Below are 8,967 nucleotides of genomic sequence, written 5' to 3'. Positions count from 1 at the left end.
GATATATGTTTTCTAGGCCTTTTAGAAAACATGGAGTTGTTCTTTTGGCCACATACATGCGAATCTACAAAAAAGGTGATATTGTAGACATCAGGGGAATGGGAACTGTTCAAAAAGGAATGCCCCACGAATGTTACCATGGTAAAACTGGAAGAGTCTACAATGTTACCCAGCATGCTGTTGGCACTGTTGTAAACAAGCAAGTTAAGGGCAAGGTTCTTGCCAAGAGAATTAATGTGTGTTTTGAGCATATTAAGCACTCTAAGAGCCAAGACAGCTTCCTGAAACGGGTGAAGGAAAATGACCAGAAATGGAAGCGATAGAGAAAGGAACCAGGGCTCATCTGAAGTGCCAGCCTACTCCACCCAGAGAAGCACACTTTGTGAGAACCAATGGCCAAGGAGCCTGAGCTGTTGGAACCTATTCCCTATGAATTCATGGCATAATGGGTGTAAAAAATATAAAATAAAAGACCAAGACCACTGTACTGTAAAACTGTTTCTCTTAATTGAGTAGAAATGTATTGTCCCTTCCCCCAAGGAAATAATGAAAGAAAAAGAAAATTAGTTGGCTGTAAGTATGTGGGTTGGTTTCTTGATTCTCTATTCTTTCCATTGGTCTGAGTGTCTATTTTGATGCTAGTACCATATTGTTTTGGTTACTATAGCTCTGAAGTACAATTTGAAGTCAGGTAGTGTTATGCCTCCTGTTTTATTTATTTATTTATATTTGCTTGGGATTGCTTTGGTTATTCATGGTCTTTTGCTGTTCCGTGTGAATGTTTAGATTTTTTTTTTTTCTGTGAAGAGTGCCACTGATATTTCGATGGGGATTGCACTGAATCTGTAGATCACTTTGGGTAGTGTATTAGTCAGGGTTCTCCAGAGAGACAGAAATAATAGGATATGTTATAAATATATGAGAGGGGATTTATGAGGAGAATTAGCTCATGCAGTTGTGAAGAGAAGACCACAATAGGCAGTCTGCAAACTGGATGCTGTTAGCGTGGCTCATTCCAAGTCCAAAGGTCTCAAACCAGGGAAGCTGATGGTATCTTTGGTGTAAGGTCCTAACCCTAAAAGTTGAAGAGTCTCAAGATCTAATGTCCATGGACAGGAGATAAGAATGTATCCCATCTCCAGCAGAGAGAGAGACAGATTCACTTTTTTCCTTTGTTTTTCATTCTCTTGGGGGCTCCAGTGGACTGGATGGTTCTCCCCCATATTGAGGGCAGATCTTTCCCACCCAGTCCATGCAGACTCTCATGCTAACCTCTTCTGGAAACACCGTCATGTACACACCTAAAGAGATAGCTTTACCAAGTTTCTCAGCATTCCTTCATCTAATCAAGTTAACACCTAGAATTAAACTTTGTGGGCAGTATGGACATTTTCACTGTATTAGTTCTTCCAATCCAAAAGCATGGAATGCCTTTTCATCTTTTTTGTGTCCTCTTTAATTTCTTTCAGCAATGATTTGTAGTTTTCATCATAGAGATCTTTCATCTCCTTGGTTATATTTATTCCTAGGGTTTTTTTGTTTTGTTTTGTTTTGCTGAATGTTGTAAACAGGCTTGCTTTCTTGATTTTTTTTTTCTGCTGGTTCATTACTGGAGTATAAAAACACTACTGATTTCTATGTGTTCATTTTTTATCCTACTACTTTACTGAAATAATTTATCAGCTCTAAGAGGTTTTTCTGTAGAGTCTTTAGGTTTTTCTATATATAAGATCATGTCATTTGCAAACAGGGACAGTTTGACTTTGTCTTATCCAATCTGGATGCCTTTTATTTCTTTCTCTTGCCTGACTGCTGTGGCTAGTACTTATGATACTATGTTAAATAGGAGTAGGGAGAGTGGGCATCCTTATCTTGTTACTGTTCTTAAGGAAAAAGCTTTCACCTTTTCCCCATTCAGTATGATATTGGCAGTGGGTTTGTTGTATCTGGCTTTTATATTGTGCTTAGATACTATCCTTCTACACCTACTTTACTGAGAGTCTTTATCGTAGAATGATAATGAATTTTCTCAAATGCTTTTTCTGCATTTATGTAGATAATCATATGGTTTTTGTCCTTGATTTCGTTGATGTGGTGTATTGCATTTATTGACTTGTGTATGTTGAACCATCCTTGCATCCCTGGGATGAATCCCACTTGATCATGGTGTATAATTTTTTTGATGTGTTGTTGTACCCTGATTGCTAGCATTTTGTTGAGGATTTTTTTCATCTATGTTTTTCAGAGATATTGGCCCGTAGTTTTCTTACTTTGTTTTATATTTGCCTGGTTTTGGTATCAGGGTGATATTGGCCTCATAGAATGAGTTTGAGAGAATGGCCTCTGCTTCCATTTTCTGGAATCATTTGAAGAGAATTGGTATTGAATCCTCTTTAAAGGTTTGGGGGAATTCCAAAAATTTCTCTTAAATCTCCCAAAAAGAAAAAAAAAGATTTTAGAAAAAGAAGAAAAAAACTTCTGATGACTATTTCAATCTCATTGCTTGTTATTGGTCTGTTCAGGTTTTCTATTTCTTCTTGCTTCAGTCTCAGTAGTTTGTATGTGTCCAGAAATGTATCCTTTTCCTGCAGGTTTTCAAATTGGTGGGTATGTATTCATTTATAATAATCTCTAATGATTCTTTGTGTTTCTATGGTATCTGTTGTAATATCTCCTTTTTCATTTCTGATTATTATTTGGGTTTTCTCTCCTCTTTTCTTAGTTAGCTTAGCTAATGGTTTGTCTATTTTGTTTATGTTTGCAAAAAACCACTTATTATTTTGTTGATCTTTTGTATCATTTTTGGGGTCTCTGTTTCATTTGGTTCTGTTCTGATCTTAATTATTTCCTTCCATCTGCTAATTTGGGGATTGAATTGTTCTTGGTTTTTCAGTTCTTTGAGGTGTAACATTAGGGTGTTTATCTGAAATCTTCCTATTCTTTTGACCTAAGTGTTTATTGCAATAAACTTCCCTCTTAGTACTGCTTTTGCAGTATCCCACAGGTTTTAGTATGATGTGCCTTTATTTTCATTAGTTTCAAGAATTTTTTTTTTATTTCCTGCTTAATTTCTTCTTAGACCCATAGGTCATTAAGAAGCATGTTGTTTAATTGCCATGTATTTGTATGGTTTCCAGAGTTTTCCTTATTTATGATTTCTAGTTTTAATCTGGTGTGAACTGAAAAGATACATAAAGTGATTTCAATTTTTTAAAATTTGTTGAGAATTGATTTGTCACCTAACATGTGGTCTGTCCTGGAGAATGTTCCATGTGCTCATGAGAAGAATGTGCATTCTCAATTGTTGGATTAAATGTTCTGTAGATATCTGCCAGGTCCAATTGGTCTGAACTGTAGCTTAAATCCTATATTTCTCTGTTGATTTGTTGCCTAGATGATCTGTTCAATGCTGACCGTGGGGTGGTCAAGTCTCCAACTACTATTATACTTTGGTCTATCTCTTTCTTTTGGTCTAATAGTGTTTGCTTTATGTATATGGGTGCTCTAGTGTTGGGTGCATATATATTTGTCCTTGCTATGTATTCTTGCTGGATAGATCCCTTTATCATTATATAGTGGCCTTCTTTGTCAATTTTCATAGTTTGTAGTTTAAAGTCTATTTTAGCTGTGATACGAATAGCTTCTCTTACTCATTTTTGGTTTCCATTTGCATGGTCTATCTTTTTCCATCCTTTCACCTTTAGACTGTGTATGTCTTGACAAGTGAGGCAAATCTCTTGAAGACAGCATATAGTTGGGTCTAGCTTTTTAATCCAATTGGTCAGCCTGTGTATTTTGAGTGCAGATTTTAATCCATTTACATTTAAGATTGTTATTGAAAGGTACTGTATTACTCCTAGTATTTTGTTGATTTTCTTTTGGAACATTTTTATTCAACCACGATTAATTCACCAATTTCTCCCTCAATGTAATGAGCCAACAAATGAAATTTAATTGTTATGTCATGAATTAACATGTAATGATTTCAATGAATGAGAGTAATTTGAGGGATGTAACAATAAAGCAACTTTTTTGTTTGTCTCCCTTGCCTATTTAATTTTTCTCACAAGGGTTTATTTTATTTTTTTTCTTGCCTGTGAATGAAAACTTAAGAATGACCTGTAACATTTCTTATCATTCATAGGCAATATCATTCATTTTTCTCAATCATGCTCATAAAACATATAAAATCAATATTTCAACTGCCCAGGCTTGAGAAATCCAGTTTCAGAGCACAGATGTGGAGAGCTCAAAAGAGTATTGCTTGACTCTCTACATAAAGAAAAAATTTGGAAAAATTATGAATATTGACAATTTTTCTTGTACCCATTAGAGAAATGAGATTTTAGGGGAAACAACTAATCTGAAATCTGGAAAAAGACAGATACGCACAGTGAGAAACAGAACCTGATCTTAAATATAACAACACTTGCATTAATATAATATTTGGCAGTAATATATTGACAACATTGCTTTTTAAAAGAATTTTCTTATTGATAAATCCATTAGAACTGAGCAAATTTATCAACATTTAATATATTTCATTGCTTCTTTTCAGACCTACTATTTACAAATATAATAAATTCATGGAAGTAAAAGTTACTTTGTATAGCAAAAGTTAAAACTTCATATATTTATTAATTTTCTTTTAAATGGGGTTGATTTACTAATTTACTAGGCTCAATCATCCTTGATAAGACACATTTCGTTGCCTTGCATACAGTCCGACTTTTCTGCCACTACTGAATCTAGTGTAGTCTTAGTCACCCACATTAACTACAATTTTTGTTCAAAATAACTACATCTACTTCATAGAGAAACTGGGAGGTAGGCGGTTGATAACTGTTTCTCACACAAAGCATCTTAGCAAACCATTAAAACTCATAACCATACATGATATGATGTCTGACATCCACCCACATTCCTTTTATGTCTTAAAGTGGTAAAAATGAACATATTTGTTAAAATGATCGGAAAGAATAAGCACTTTGTGAAATAATAAAGGAGCAAATACACACGCGCACACACACACAATCAATTACATGGTGACAAAGTTTTCTGTATTCTATGTAACTTAAAGAGTACTTGATTATTGAAAAACCATCTATTAATTTCATTTAACATTCACTTAAGTTCTTAAATTAACTAAAGATCTTAGAAATTACATTTACGTTCATATGCATCTGAACCACTCTTCATGTAAGAAGCTTTCATAATTACAAATCAACTTAGTTAAATAAAATTTAATATTTTCTATTAATTTCATTTAACATTCACTTAAGTTCTTAAATTAACTAAAGATCTTAGAAATTACATTTACGTTCATATGCATCTGAACCACTCTTCATGTAAGAAGCTTTCATAATTACAAATCAACTTAGTTAAATAAAATTTAATATTTTCCAGAATCATAAATATTAGGTAGACATTTTCTTACCTTAACTAATAAGTAAACAAAAATAGTAAGTTTAAGGCCTAACAGGTGAAATACAAAATAGTATTTTCATGAAAATACAAATCTTATTTCTTAAAAATTCTATATTATACTCTGTACAGATAAAATCAGAGAAAATGCATTTAGCTATTTTGTTTGGAAGAAAAATCATGAAATCACTTTAATTTGTCCATAGTTTCAACCTTCCTTATATGTATTTGGACTTTTACATAAAAGGTCTTCTGAGCTAGAAGTGTCTATAAGAAGCAATGACTTTTAAAAGAGCTATTACATTTAAATAATTAGAAGTTTAGTTTCTTTATTTTCTAGGTACTTGAAGTTGGAATATTAAACTTAGGTAGGCACATGAAACTCTCCATATAGAGTCAGAACATAACTTTTTTTTTTTAGTAATAATTTTTGTTTTCAGTTGTAATGTGCTCTTTATTAAAGTGTAAATTCTCCACCCTCCCTCAAAAAAAAATATACTTCAAACATCTTTAGTAAATCCTATTCCATGTAGGACTGGCTTATGTGAGCAATTGGGGAAGGACTCAGTTGCACAACTGGGTCAATTTGGAGAATAACAGAAGCAGAGGCTTACAGACAGAGGTCACAGTAAGATCACAAGCCTCTAGGATTTGCAGAAACCTTGGTAAGGGATTTAGTGAAGGGCTCCATACCTTCAGAAGTGAGAAAATATTTCATGGTCAAACAGAGAAATAACCAAGGCTTTTCTGAGGTACAGATACACAGAGCACTTACAGCTTTAGTTGAACAACCTCAACAACTCATATAACTCAATAATGAAAAGCACAGAACCCAATTTAAAAATGGCCAATTCTTACCAAGAAAGTATTTTAAGGCATAGCAAAATCATGATAACAAGAAAGCGGCAACAGTAAGGATTTGATAAAAGAGGCTAGTTAATTATTGTCACAGAGTAAAGTCTTTGGGGACTTCTTTTAGTGGGTAAAAGTCCTTGTGTAAAAGTAGACAATTTTTTTCCCCCCAAAGGCACGGCTGTTTGTGATAAAAACAGACATCTTGGAATTTATTCAGTTTGGGACCCTTTGATTTTGGTTTAAAATCTGTACAAGAAGGTCCTCATGGCCTCTGTAGTTGTAGCTGTAAAGACCTGTTTTCTTTCTGTAAAGTGACAATTTTTAATTCATTTNTCTTCATGTAAGAAGCTTTCATAATTACAAATCAACTTAGTTAAATAAAATTTAATATTTTTCAGAATCATAAACATTACGTAGACATTTTCTTACCTTAACTAATAAGTAAACAAAAATAGTAAGTTTAAGGCCTAACAGGTGAAATACAAAATAGTATTTTCATAAAAATACAAATCTTATTTCTTAAAAATTCTATATGATACTTTGTACAGATAAAATCAGAGGAAATGCATTTAGCTATTTTGTTTGAAAGAAAAATCATTAAATCATTTTAATTTGTCCATAGTTTCAACCTTCCTTATATGTATTTGGATTTTTACATAAAAAATCTTCTGAGCTAGAAGTGTCTATAAGAAGCAATGACTTTTAAAAGAGCTATTATGTTTAAATAATTAGAAGTTTAGTTTCTTTATTTTCTAGGTACTTGAAGTGGGAATATTAAACTTAGGTAGGCACATGAAACTCTCCATATAGCGGTCAGAACATAACTTTTTTTTTTTTAGTAGTAATTTTTGTTTTCAGTTGTAATGTGCTCTTTATTAAAGTGTAAATTCTCCGCTCAAAAAAATATATTTCAAACATCTTTAGTAAATCCTATTCCATGTAGGACTGCCTTATGTAAGCAATTGGGGAAGGACTCAGTTGCACATCTGGGTCAATTTGGAGAATAACAGAAGCAGAGGCTTACAGACAGAGGTCACAGTATGATCACAAGCCTCTAGGGTTTGCAGAAACCTTGGTAAGGGAGTTAGTGAAGGGCTCCATACCTTCAGCAGTGAGAAAGTATTTCATGCTCAAACAGAGAAACAACAAAGGCTTTTCTGAGATATAGATACACAGAGCACTTACAGCTTTAGTTGAACAACCTCAACAACTCATACAACTCAATAATGAAAAGCACAGAACCCAATTTAAAAATGCCCAATTCTTACCAAGAAAGTATTTTGAGGCATAGCAAAATCATGATAACAAGAAAGCAGCAACAGTAAGGATTTGAAAAAAGAGGGCTAATTCGCTTAGTTAATTATTGTCACAGGAGTAAAGTCTTTGGGGAATTCTTTTAGTGGGGAAACAGTCCTCGTGTAAAAGTAGACAATTATTTTTTCCCCAAAGGCACGGCTGTTTGTGATAAAAACAGACATCTTGGAGTTTATTCAGTTTGGGACCCTTTGATTTTGGTTTAAAATCTGTACAGAAGGTCCTCATGGTCCCTGTAGTTGTAGCTGTAAAGACCTGTTTTCTTTCTGTAAAGTGACAATTTTTAATTCATTTGAACTTTTAGGTGTCTCCCCTTACCAATTAAATTGCATCCCATCGTTCTTGTGGGATTTTTATTCTTATCTTCCTAATGTACTCCACAAATAATCAATTTTTTTTCAAATTAAAACTTCTACACTGTGGCCAGTGTGACCCTAGATTATTTTTAGTAAGGTTAATCCATTTCTCAAGAAAGGTACAGGTCGAGTTCATTGCCTTCATGCATAAATTGGCGGGTGGAGATGTAGACTCCTTGGATACAAATGAACTTATAATTCCATGTCTTCTAGTGATTTTACCTGTCTACTGAGCCCAGTCCATTTCTATCTGATCCAGTCAGACTGAGGCTTCCCTACAGGAAGGACACAGTCCTGTTTTTGTTGTGATTTTCAAAGGTTATACGCTCTCTCACAGCACAAAACAAAGCCTTGGTTGAAAAGCCAAAAAGAAAAGAAAAGAAAAGAAAAGAGAAGAGAAGAAAAGAAAAGTGAAGAGAAGAGAAGAGAAGAGAAGAGAAAAGAAAAGAAAAGAAAAAAGAAAAAAGATCTACACGAAACCTTAACCGGGTCCAATCAAGTTAGCTGTCAAATTTAATTTGACTCTGAACACAGTTCAGCTTTTATCTAACTCGGTCAGATAACCAAGGCCTCTTAACTAGATCCTAGTCAGTTAAGTAGGGAAAAGAAAACAAAACAAATAGAATGGAAAGAATAGAATAAAAAGGTGGCTCAAATAAATTGAGAGCTTAGAACATAAAATGAGTGGAGCTTGAAATTTGACAGCAAACTTACCCATGCGCTTCTGTTGCTGTGAGAGATCACTATGCTCAGTAGGCTCTGGTGGGTACCTCACGTGGTCTCTCACTGCTCAAGAGGATTGCTGGAAGTTCTACTTCAGATCTTGCCAACTATGTCAATCTGTTAAAGAAAAACTGAGACTAGTTAAATTTAACAAAGTTTATTTGAGCAAGAAATAGGTTCTAGCTCAAAGATGGTTCAGAATGCTCCATCACCAATTTGGTGAGCTATATTAATAACCAGAAACCAGAAAATTACATACAGAAATCACTGTCAAATTCTGCCCAAATAAGATAGT

At 33.8% G+C, this 8,967-nt stretch overlaps 1 pseudogene; it reads left to right on the top strand.

Moving 5' to 3' along the window:
- The window catches only part of LOC103608812, a 995-nt pseudogene extending 549 nt beyond the window's left edge, over nucleotides 1-446 (top strand).
- The last annotated feature ends 8,521 nt before the right edge of the window (nucleotides 447-8,967 follow it).

Source organism: Galeopterus variegatus, unplaced genomic scaffold (assembly GCF_000696425.1).
Source record: "Galeopterus variegatus unplaced genomic scaffold, G_variegatus-3.0.2 Scaffold8878, whole genome shotgun sequence".
NCBI classification, from domain to species: domain Eukaryota; kingdom Metazoa; phylum Chordata; class Mammalia; order Dermoptera; family Cynocephalidae; genus Galeopterus; species Galeopterus variegatus.
This window is presented reverse-complemented; position numbering and strand designations above follow the sequence as displayed.